This window comes from Aulonocara sp. 'chitande type north' Nkhata Bay, linkage group LG14 (assembly GCF_057382095.1).
Source record: "Aulonocara sp. 'chitande type north' Nkhata Bay isolate Kocher_YH1m ecotype deep benthic linkage group LG14, A_spYH_male_GT1.1, whole genome shotgun sequence".
Classification (NCBI taxonomy): Eukaryota; Metazoa; Chordata; class Actinopteri; order Cichliformes; family Cichlidae; genus Aulonocara; species Aulonocara sp. 'chitande type north' Nkhata Bay.
In genome coordinates, this window is record NC_141357.1 from 3,526,685 (window position 1) to 3,538,444 (window position 11,760).

Here is an 11,760-nt window from a genome sequence, read left to right on the forward strand (position 1 = left end):
ACAGAACAACCCCTGAACCTGATTATTTCATTACCTTGTGGAGTTTTGCTGAGTTTTCGTTATGATATAGAAGGAGATCACACCTTTCTTTTATCATTCACCTTAGTTTATGATCTGGAAGTACAGAATTGACCTACTTGACTTCTTTGTTTAATTCAGGAGCACTTTGGAACCCGGCCTGACGTGATACTGATTTAACTGACTACAAACCAGAGGAAAGCTGAATTTGAGAATTGAACCAAAGAAATTTTAAGCGCTGACATTTCACTGCATATATATATAATTGCCACTCTGTTTATTCTGTTTACACTTGTTTGTGAAGCTCTGTGAAATATTCACTGTTATTTTGTTATTTAAATGTATTTATTTGCATTAAAGTACTCTCTTCCTCCACTTTCCGACTTTAACTCTCCTCCAAACTCAGACTCTGGTTTGACATACATTATATTATTTTGCAAACATTAAGTGACTTGTGTTTGTATCTTGCAATAAATATTTCTGTGTTACGCTATCTGTTTTCTTTTTGTGTTGTGAAGACATGTAAGAGTTACACACTCAGATCAGACGTAGATGGATTAAGAAAATTCCACCATGGAGCCCTACTTTACAAGACTGTCGTCGATCTAATGCTGTCTGTGAAGCTAAATTTAAAAAAAAAAATCCTTATATGAAGGTAAATGTTGCAAAATGTGAGAGCTTTAAGGAAAAAAAAGTGAAAATATATAGAAAAAACTCAGAATTTGTATTTAGAAATTTTTTACTTTTACTACATTTTTCCACTGTATTTTAAATTTACAGTTACAGAAGAAAATATTCACGAAATATTCAAGAAATATTCACAAATGTATGAACTGATATTTACACAAATACTAATAAGAATACTGAGAGATGCAAACTTGTACTTCAAATTTTACTCATATTAATTATTTTTTGCTACTTTCAACCACTACTTACAAGTGCTCATCTGCAGCCTCCAAACTCACAATGACTTTTCCAGGGCAGGCCTTGCATTTTCCAGCAAGACATTCCTATTATTGCAGCTATCACAAAAGCAGAGAAATTTGACATTTCTAAATTATTGCATTTGTTTCACATTTTACATAGCATCTGGCATTTGTTTTGGAATTGGGGGTCAATGGTTGTGGTAAAAACAGTAGCAGATTTTACACAGTGTGATTGTGGATCATAACATGAATGTAGAGTGTCGATGGCTGTAGAGCACCTCTAGCTCAAAGAAAAGTGCTGAAAATGTATATGAATAGGCAACTACAATTGTATGAGAATGCATGTGTCTGTGTAGGTGTGTGTGAGAAAGACAGTGTGTGTGTGTGTGTGTGTGTGTGTGTGTGTGTGTGTGTGTGTGTGTGTGTGTGTGTGTGTGTGTCTGAGAGAGAGAGAGAGAGAGAGGCAGCATGAAGCAGATAGAAATGCACTCTAAGCACATGATCACATCTGCAGTTTCACATCCAGCATTTGTTTTCATTAAATTGCCATTTCTGCATATTTGTGTTCACATTCCCACAGTTCACAGTATTTGCATCAAATTATGTAGTAAATGATGCACAAACGTTTTACTAGACTTAATACATAGACATACAGCTTCTTCACTGCTTAGTACAACTTTGGGCTTTTAATATTTGATCACAGTCACTTGTAGTTCCTCATTCCAAGGATGAATAATCTCTTTTTTTCTTGAACTTTTGATAACTTAATGTTCAAAGTATGTATATAGTAGTATATGCTGCATCATAAATGGAACTTCAAGCACAAGCAGGCCTTTTTGTGTAGCAGCAAGCATGTTCTAAGCGCTGTTCCTGTCTGTTGCTTTACTGAAGAATCTCTGTTATTTGGATTAAACAAAAAACTCTAACAATACACTTGGACTCAAAAACATGATTGGACTAGTCCAACGAATAAACAAAATACCTCATCCCGAAGGCAATTTTGCACACAAGCAATTTTCTGTGCTTGCGGGTGACCTGCACACATCTGTTTGTCTATTATAGCGGAGAATGGTGGAGCATGGAGGTGGAGGCAGAGGGGTTGGCCCTCATATATTTTTTTTGATCATATCAACAACAGCAGGCATATGGGGCATCCATCATGACCTGACCACCTTTCCCGGCTGCACGTACTTGAACGGGCCCAACAAGTGGTAGCAATTTTCCATTTTCATTTGTTGACCACTTGACCATGTGCTATCCCAGCTTCGGCAGATGAGCTCTCATTCATGGTCGACTTCTGGTTTGTACACACCTGCAAGCTCTGCACCAATGCACTGGCTGCTGACAACAGAGTGCAAGCAACATATTAAACACTGCCTCGAAATTGTAACATATACAATTCTGTAGAGTTCCCAGCGAGAGAAGTGCAAAAACAAATGAAATGGGTGTGTAAACATAAAGTTTCTCCATTGTGAAAATTATTTTCTGCTTCTCGACAAGTTAACCAATTTGTTTGAATTTTTTTATTTTTCCTGTGAGTGAGAGGCTTGGCCAATGAAAGCTTTAAAGAGTCCGTGAGAGATTCTGATTTCAAGTAAAATTTTCTGCTCAGTCATTCATTTACTCACATATTGCGCTGTTTTTTTTTGTTAACAGGACTCCATTATGCTCACTTAGCTCAGTTTTTCTATTCTTGAAAGATGCTTTATACTTATAAAAACGTCATCATTTATCATTTGTCTTCTTATGGGGCAAAAGTTTATCACTTTGTGAAACTATAGCCAACTTGTGAAACTTTGATTGGCTTCTCCTTGTAAACAAAAGGTTTGACTAATAGAGAATACTAGTATGAGGTGCTTCTTGTGCACCAGATATGTGTGCAATGATCACTCTTGGGAGAGGAAAAAAATCCCCCTGACTACCAGTACATTATATAGCTATATAGAATATTTGCAGAAGATTCTAGCAGGCAAAGCATGCGTGAAACATCATAACGAAGTGGCTGGCGTAGTATAGAGGAACATCTCTGCCAAGTATGGCTTGGAAGGGACTTCCACATACAGATGGACAAACTGGTGATGGCTGGTCAACCAGATAGCCACAACTATGTGTGGTGGAGACAACAGTTGTGAAAGATGCAGTAATCCCAACAGACAGCAACATCAGAAAGAAGGAGCATGAGAAAATACAGAGCAGGACCAGCATTAATGGAGCGGATATGGAAGGTAAAGTCCAAAGTGGTCAAACAGACCCCCCCCCCCCCCCCCCCCCCCCCGACAAAAAAAAAGAACAAATCTTTTACATCTTAAACAATAAAAAACACAGTTTTACATGTACATGCAAGTAAAACTGATGTTCCAGGGACATTAATCTTACTTGTTTGTCTAATCTTGGCAGGGAAATCGCAAAACACATTGCATCCCAGTGTGTTCTAGGCTGTCAGTGTAGGACAACCTACTCTCTCCTTTCTCTAAAGGTTGGCCCTGCTCCCTGGAACCACTTGCTGCTCTCCCTCTGGCCTCCTCCTCTGCTTCCCTCTCCTCTCTGTCTTCAGGTTGTTTTTCTTGAATTCATCCAGTGTTTCCTTCTCTCCAACAGCCAAGACAATAGAGCCCGGGCTACAACCAGCCATGGGGCCCCTCAAGCTTACTGGGTCTTTTCATAGCAAAGCCCAAGGGCTCCAGGGTAAATCCTACAACTTGGCAAGCTAGCATGCCAACTAAAGGGATGCCAATGTCTGCCAGCATTGCTGCACTCTTCATTTGCAGCCTCCTCTCTTTGTTTTATAGTGTCTGCCTCTATGAGTGCATGTTTCTATCTGCTGCTTTGTCTCTCAGTTTTCTTGGCTTTTGCAACTTTTTTGTTTCTTTATCTTAGCAAATAGCAGCTCATCGTTACTCCACCCAGTTTTTCAAAAGGACCAGAGGTGAAAAATGTATAGACTTTCTTTACTTAAGTAAAAGTATAGATACCTGGATGAAAAAGTACTGAAAAAACGTTTTACTCAAGTAAAAGTGAAAAAGTACACACTGTGAAATGTACTCAAAGTAAACAGTACCTCCTTGAAAGACTATTCTACTAATACCTTTTGTACAAAGGTAACTGAACCTTATTAATATAGAAATAAAATAATATTAGTACATGAGAATGCAAAAAATATTCACATTTAAATTGTAATTCTAATGATTTCACTTAGTTTGAATCTGAATTTTAAAAAAATAACTATTTTCTTTTTCCTACATTGTAGAGAGAGACTTTGCCTCCACACCTAAACAGTAAAATGAGTACAGTGAAGAGTTACAGTGGGATTCAGCAGCTGGAGGAATCTTAATATCTGTATAGTGGCTCAGCATAGAGAAAAGAAACTCTCATTCATTTATCCAGAGGTTTTTTAGTGTATAGACTGTGTGGATTCAACAAGATATCAGCAGTATCATAAGCTATCATGGCTAATGTCCATCCACTACACTGAGACTATAGTGTTTATACTGTCTTTACACTGGACAGCATGAAGTTGGAATTCAGTGAACTATATCTAAACCTCATCAGCTTAAATGCAAATTCATCTCTGCTACATTTGATGTAAGCCCAAACGTACTCGACCATGTGCAGTTTATCAGGCATCACTGAGCAGCTCTTACCTTTAAATCTAATCTCTCTTCTTCCTTCCCTGTCCTGCCTGTCCTCCTACATCTTTCTCTATCACTTGGTGAAGTTAGCTCTCACTCTTTTCTCTCCCTGTAAAATAGAGCAGGTGGACATTTAGCTGGACATCGTGCAATAAACTGCACACAAACAGTTTGTCTGTTTGCTGAGGTTTGTTGAGCTGATAGAAACGTTGACTTTGAAATGACCTGCCACTTAAAACGTTGCTCGCCTCATGCTGATATTTGTTTAAAAAGTTTGGGAGTAAAAGTAAAAACTTCTCAAAGAGATAAATATTTAAGTAAAATACAGATACCTGAAAATTCTACCTACCATAACAAATCATTTGTACTTTGTTACTTACCGCCTAAGAAATGGCAACTTGGAAAGGTTCTGATGGAGTCTGCTTTAAGCACATAAATACTAAATGTGTCACAAGCTGGTGAAGATTGGCAGCTTCTATCCAGCCTGAGATTGTGATGCTGCTTTTTTCCCTATATAAGGGTATATAAAAAGGTAACCTGATCCAGCCCTAACAATAAGCTTTATCAGACAAAATTGTAATATTAAACACAAAGAGGCTGTCCCAAACCCAAACTGGGAGATGGTTTCACAGGAGAAAGGGCTGGACTCTCAGTGAAGTGCCCTACTGTGATAACCTGATAGGACCCAATCATTCAAGTATGTAAAAAGAAGGATTTTAATTTCAATTCTGGGTTTAATGAAGATAAGCTATTACAGGAGAAATATGAAATTTCTTTCTAGCTCCTGTTAGTACTCTTTCTGCAGCGTGTTGAGCACTGAGACAGTGAAAATGAGTGGGGAGCGTCTAAACTGGTGGCAATAAAACTACAAAAAAGATCACTGGCCTGGCATGTGATGGGCTTTACTGTTGTGTCTGCAGTTTGGCCTTCATTTGCTCTACCTGGCCTCCTAACCTCATTTATCCTGCAGATCCCTCACCACCGCATTCCCTCTTTCATTTAGGTGTTAGGCCATTGTGGGATTATTTGTACACAGCAATGTTGTTGTTGTTTTTATTTTTATAATTTGCTTTGTTTAAAAAAACAGTAATTTTTGTCATTCCTCTGTAGCAGCCATGACAACAATAACATAAATTTAGTCTTAGATGAGTCCATACTCAAGGAGCAATCCTGTCCTCCTCTTTCTCACATTGAAAACAGCCTGATAACAAGGAACTTGGTCATAGTTTGGAAAAAAAATATTCAGAATCAGCTTAAAGTTTCTAACTCTATGCAAAAAAAAAAAAAAAAAAAAGACCAATGAATGAGAATAATCAACAACTCTTTAATGGAAAATGTGTACATGAATCACTGACTTTTTCAAAATTGAAATCCAGTACGATGTAGAACTTTTTGATAATCAAAAATCTTCCCCTAAAGATCATCTTTGCATGCTTTACTTAAACATTTATTTGCTGCTGCGTTCTTTGCAGTTGTTCAAGCCATTCCCATTATTTAGTGTTTGAGTTGAGATTTGAGTTTTTATGATTTGTTTAATCAAAAATCATACTTTCATGTAACTTTCTTGTGTTACCAGTTAGTGTGTTAGTTTGGTAAAGAATATTATGTGTGTCTTTTAGACTCTTCTTATATTGTATGATATTTAAATAATCCATAATGAAAGAACTAAAGTTCAGATTTTAATGAGACTACTCTAGAGAGAAACTTTACTCTGTGATATAAACTTAGGAGTTGGCTGGTTCCAAAAGTGTGTTTTGTTTAACCTGTGAAACATCTCTGGTAGAAGACACAAATCTCTCTGAGGATTGAGTCAAGAAGATCATCGAGGATAAAAATCTGTGCAAATCAAAAATCCCTCCACATTGGTGGCACATTGTGAATAATAGAGCAGCCAAAGATGCTTATACTGTGAAATACATATGAAATAGTTTAGTTGGTGCAAAGAAGAGAGGCAGCCACACTAATAAGTGTGTGTATTTAGAATGTGACCAAACTATATATCCATATATAACATCCCTCACTGTGTATTCATTCTTTCACGTTTTATGGCTAAAATAAGGTATAGCAGTTTGAAATCAGTCTATGTTCCCTTTAAAGAATGTATTTGGGTTCCTGTGATTTATGTCTTTATGAAACAACTTTAGTCGTCTGCCAATCCACCTTTTAAAATAACAGGAACCACCAAACACACAAATTATCTTGCTTGTTTTCCATGTCATAGTTTTAAATCCACACCTGACTGTTTCACTTTGAGCATCTCCAGAGTTTCAGTCTCATCACATCTGCTGTGCAGTCTGCACCTGGAGCCCTCTGTGCCTCCCCCAACCTCCCTTACTGCTGAATGGTGACCTGATCTGAGGCAGCTGCTGTGGAAAATTAAGTCTGGTTTTTAAACAAACATACAGCTCCACTGGGCTCGGCAGGGGCCAGGGGCAGAGGGTCCAGCTATGGGGCCCGCTGAGAGTAAACCATCCCTGGGGGAGTGGTAGAGAGGAGGGTCGGCATGTAATCTGATGAGCCCATGAAGCTTGTCATCAGGCCTGAATTTTACATAAAGAAGGCAGTCTCTCAAATCCAAAATGCATAGCTCTAGCAGGGCAATCATTTTAGCCACTGATGACCTTTCAGCACCTGACAAGGATAGGAGTGATCACGGCTCAATTGCAGATAAAGGTGAAGTGTCTTCCACCTTTACCTTTGTCTTCTTCTTTGTCTTCAGACAGGGGTCATCTCAGCAGATTAACTCTGAAAACCAGATCCAAACAAAAAAACACCACAGGGAACATCTATCACTCACAGACGCAATCATGCTAAATGTGTCTATTTGCATCCCCCCCTCCCTTTTTTTTTACTAGAGTAGAGCAAGGGGAGGGGAATATCTATCTCTCTTGTAGTTGACAGTCCCCATTAAAATGGTGAGCATGCTGAGGACTGAGGCAGCAAGACGACCGTAACTTGTTTCTCATACTGTTGTGACAGCAAATGCAAATAGCCTGACTTTCCCCCCGGAGAGAGAACGAGAGTGGCAGGTGGGAAAATGCAGAAAAAGAGGTGTGTAAAAAAAGAGAGAGGGATGAGCAGAACAAGCTCGTGGTAAAACAAAATGAAAGTAAAAGTCACTCCTCCATCCTTTGGTCCATTTTAATGACTTCTTCCTCAGCTCTGCCATCAAAATATTATATCAATAATTTGCTAGCGAAAAATTAAACAAGTAAAACAATGAGATGGCCCCGGGGGCTGCCTTCCCCCTCCAAATTAGTCTGTGCATTTTAGAAGAAGGTCACTTCCTTCTCCTCTACTACTCCCTCTACTCCGCTTCCCCCTCCTCCCACTTTCATCGGATCAGTGACACGTTCTCGGGCATGATAGCGCTGACCTGAGTTTGAATTTAGAATGTTCATTAATAGGATATTATGCCATATGCTCACTGCACTGTCTTATTGTAATGCCTGACACTGGTTTGAGAATTTGTAATTAGTGCTGATATAATGAATATACTGGAAGGGCTAATGCTAACTATGGGGATAGAAAGAGAATTGCACTTTGAACTGTAAGCTAGTAAGATCGGTCACCTGATGACCTAAGCACTCTGGGAAGAGACCTTCATCTGGGCCCCTATTTAATAAGCATGTCAAAAGAGGAAATCAGTCAAATCCACAGAGTGGGGAATATTTGGTTCTGCATTAATTCTTTGGCACACAATGACCTAATCAGTATTCTTAACCTAGGAAATGACTCCTGCGTGGATTCCTATTTAGGAGAGCTTAGAGGGGTCTAAACTCAAGGTGATCAAGTTGCAATCTAGAATTTGTGGATTCCACGGTACATGTAATTGTGGCTTGTCACTTAATTGTCACAGTCTAACTTCATATTGCAAAAGCATGAAGGGTTTAAGAAATTGCATTTTCTCAGTTTAGTCAGTTCAAGATGTTAAGACACTGAATTATAATATTAAATGTTTAAAACATAAAATTTAAAAAATGCTCTAAAATAGATTTGCTAATTGGTGCAAATAATGCTTAACATGTTAAAAGTGTGTTGTTTTGGAGAAGGTTTTAGCCTGAAGTAGATTCTGAAGTAAGATTTCACTAACAACAGCAGCAGTTTGTCTCAAAACTACTGAAATCTCCACATTTCATTTTTTAAAATACCATTTTTAAATTTCAAAATAGTATTTACATTTTTTTCTCAAAACAGATTTTTGAATTTAAACTTAAAATGTTGAGTAATAAATTTTTTTTGGCTCTAATACTCTGTTGTAAAAAAAAACCCCAACATTGTTGTGATTCTTTCAGTTTAATGAGGAACTGTCATTTTTTTGAAATTACGTTCACTGCAATACATTAACCGATTTTCATGTTTTAATCCTATAGTGTAGTTACTACAGCAGCATGTTAACTGTAACTCTTTCACTACTTGGTTATGGTTAAGGAAAGTACCTGCACCAGTGCCTGGAATGCTTTTACTTTTAATGACTCAGTGAAATCTCCATTCGTATTTATTGGTGAGTTCAACAAAATACTGTTGTGTATGTAACTTAACTATCAATTAGGTGACATAAATTAAACGTGACATGTGACAGGATGATGAAATGAAAATAATATATAGGAAAATTAAAAGTACTGGAATTTATTTTTTCAAGGTTTTGCCTTATAGGGGAAAGGCATCCTGTCTTGGGTCACTGATGGATTTTGATATTGAATCAAAATCATAACCTAAAGAGCTCAATTTAAAGAAAGCAATTAATTACCTGCAATGGCATGCACAATAAAAGGTTTGGCAGAGTTAAGATCCCTATATGAAAATATCACACTAATGGAGTCTAGACTAAGATAAGTGGTGGCTAAGCAGTGAAGTGTAATGTCAGACGATTCGAACCAAAGTGACGGGTGAAAGCAGATGCCAAATGCCAGCCCTTAAAGAGGTTGGCTAAAATCCCAGTAAGATTCATGAACAGGAAGACAGAAAACAGAGTGCGTATGAGGACGACATTCCTATCTGAGCTTTTGAGAAGCTTTAAATACTCAGTAAGAACATTTTGGAATTTTTCAGCATGTTCATTAAAACAGTTTCCATTGAGCAATCTTTAAAATGTGACATAATTTACATTTTAAAATAAGCTGATGGACAAGCATAGAGAAAGTTTTTGTACGTCTAGAGAAATCCTATGATTGTGCCAGAAGAGGAGCTACATAAAGAATTCAGGGTTGACCGACAAGTATTTGAGGATTGTGAAGAATACATAGGAGAGTAGCAAAACAGTTGTGACGTGTACGAGTGACAGGTGGGTTCAAGCTGGGGATGAGATTAAGGACATACTCTGGATTGAGGATCTGCTCTGAGCCCCCTTTCGTTTGCAACAGTGACGGTGTGATCTGTAGGGAAAGTAGGGACCAGGTGGAAAACAGCGACGAGAGGAGAGGTGGAGGTGTGGTCGGGAGAGAAGAGAAATGAAAGTCAAAAGAAGCAAGACAGAGATGCAGAGAAAATAAAGGTAGATGGTTTAAATGCTTGGGGTCATCAGCCAAAGTGATGCTCAGTGCACAAGAGAGGTTGAAGAAAGTGCAGGCAGGGTGGAGTCATAATTTGTCAGGGTGACTTGTGACAGAAGAATAGCTGCATGAGTGAAAGGGAAGACAAAATGGTAATGACTAGATGTTTCAGCATATACATACACACAGGTATTTTGGTAAACATAGCCTTTTCTGTGTGTTTTGGATCACTGAAAATCAGTGTTGGGTAAGTTATTTTAAATGAGTAACTTAGTTATATAACTAGTTACTTCGAGTGCCCCCTTCTCCCTGTTTACTCGTTACTTTCAAAGTAACTAGTTACTAGGCAAAGTAAATTTGGTTTTACTCAGAATTCTCTCATTAATGTGTTGCTTCCCTAACTGGATACCCAGCAAGGATGCAAGTCTTCTAGCTCGCTTTTGACTAGAAACCGGCCCACCATTATAGGAAAAACCATAAAGTCTTTGAATGAAAACAAATGTCGTTGTCACAGTGATGTACACTGTCTTGTTGGTATATATGTATCAATCTAATAAACTTAAACCTACACCATCCTCCCTATTCTGGTATTCTAAACAGTACTTAGCTGAAACCCAAAGACTGCCTGGTCGAGTTAACTTCCTGAACTATCTACAACACATGGTGGAAACCTGAAATTAAGACAGAGAAGACTAAAGGTGATACATGACAATTACTGAATAGTAAAAATAATAAATGACAGATTTAGATATTTTCATAAACTATTTATTTACCACATCAATAAACAGCATGGCAGGGCAAAATATTTTTCCTAACATGGCAAGTTTTAAAAAGTGAAAGAAGACAGAAAGACAGGTGAGAGAGCATAAAACTTAATTGACTTTTTGATGGCATTTTACACACAGTACTGGTACAGAATCTAGAAAATGTGGGAAAATACTGGCATCATATACAGTACTTACTTCTTAAGAAATTATGATGGGACCCTGAAAATAAATTACAATACAACTGTACAATAATGGATTTCTACACATTTTACATCAGATGAAAACATTTGTTGTCAGATTCAGATAGTTATTTAGTAAAAACTAGACATTTTAAATGAGAATAAGAAAGTATTTCTTTGTGCCCCCCTCTCCCTGTTAATGCCCTACCTGGCCCCCTGGCAAAACTTTGCTAGACCCGCCCCTGCACAGTTACCAGCTGTCAGCTACTTAGAAAAGGATCCTGGTGTTATTTCTCAGAAACCGTTCATAACTTCCCTTCAACTCATTCATGTCACCTAAAAGGTAAACCTGTTTCTCCATCACCTGTTCAGCTCTGATGATTCAGTAAGGACATCTCCTGGTTTCATCTTCATGTTTCCCTCTCACCACATAACCAAACCGACATCATGACCAGCAGCTTTACAGCTGTGGCTCCAGCAAACATCAGCTGACACTAGAAATTAATATTAAATAAATTCTAACAACAGCTTATCAAGCTTTAACGTGTTGCTGTTGCTTAGCATGACATCCGCTGGGTTCTTTTTTCTGGCGCATATTGGGCGATAAACAAACAAGAGAGACAGAACTTGCATCAGAAAAGCCGATCAGCTGATCACTGATCAGTTTCATGATTGAAGTAGCAACAGGAGAGGGAGGGGGGAGAATGAGAGAAGAAGAAACAGCTTTCGTGCCAAGACAAATCACGTTC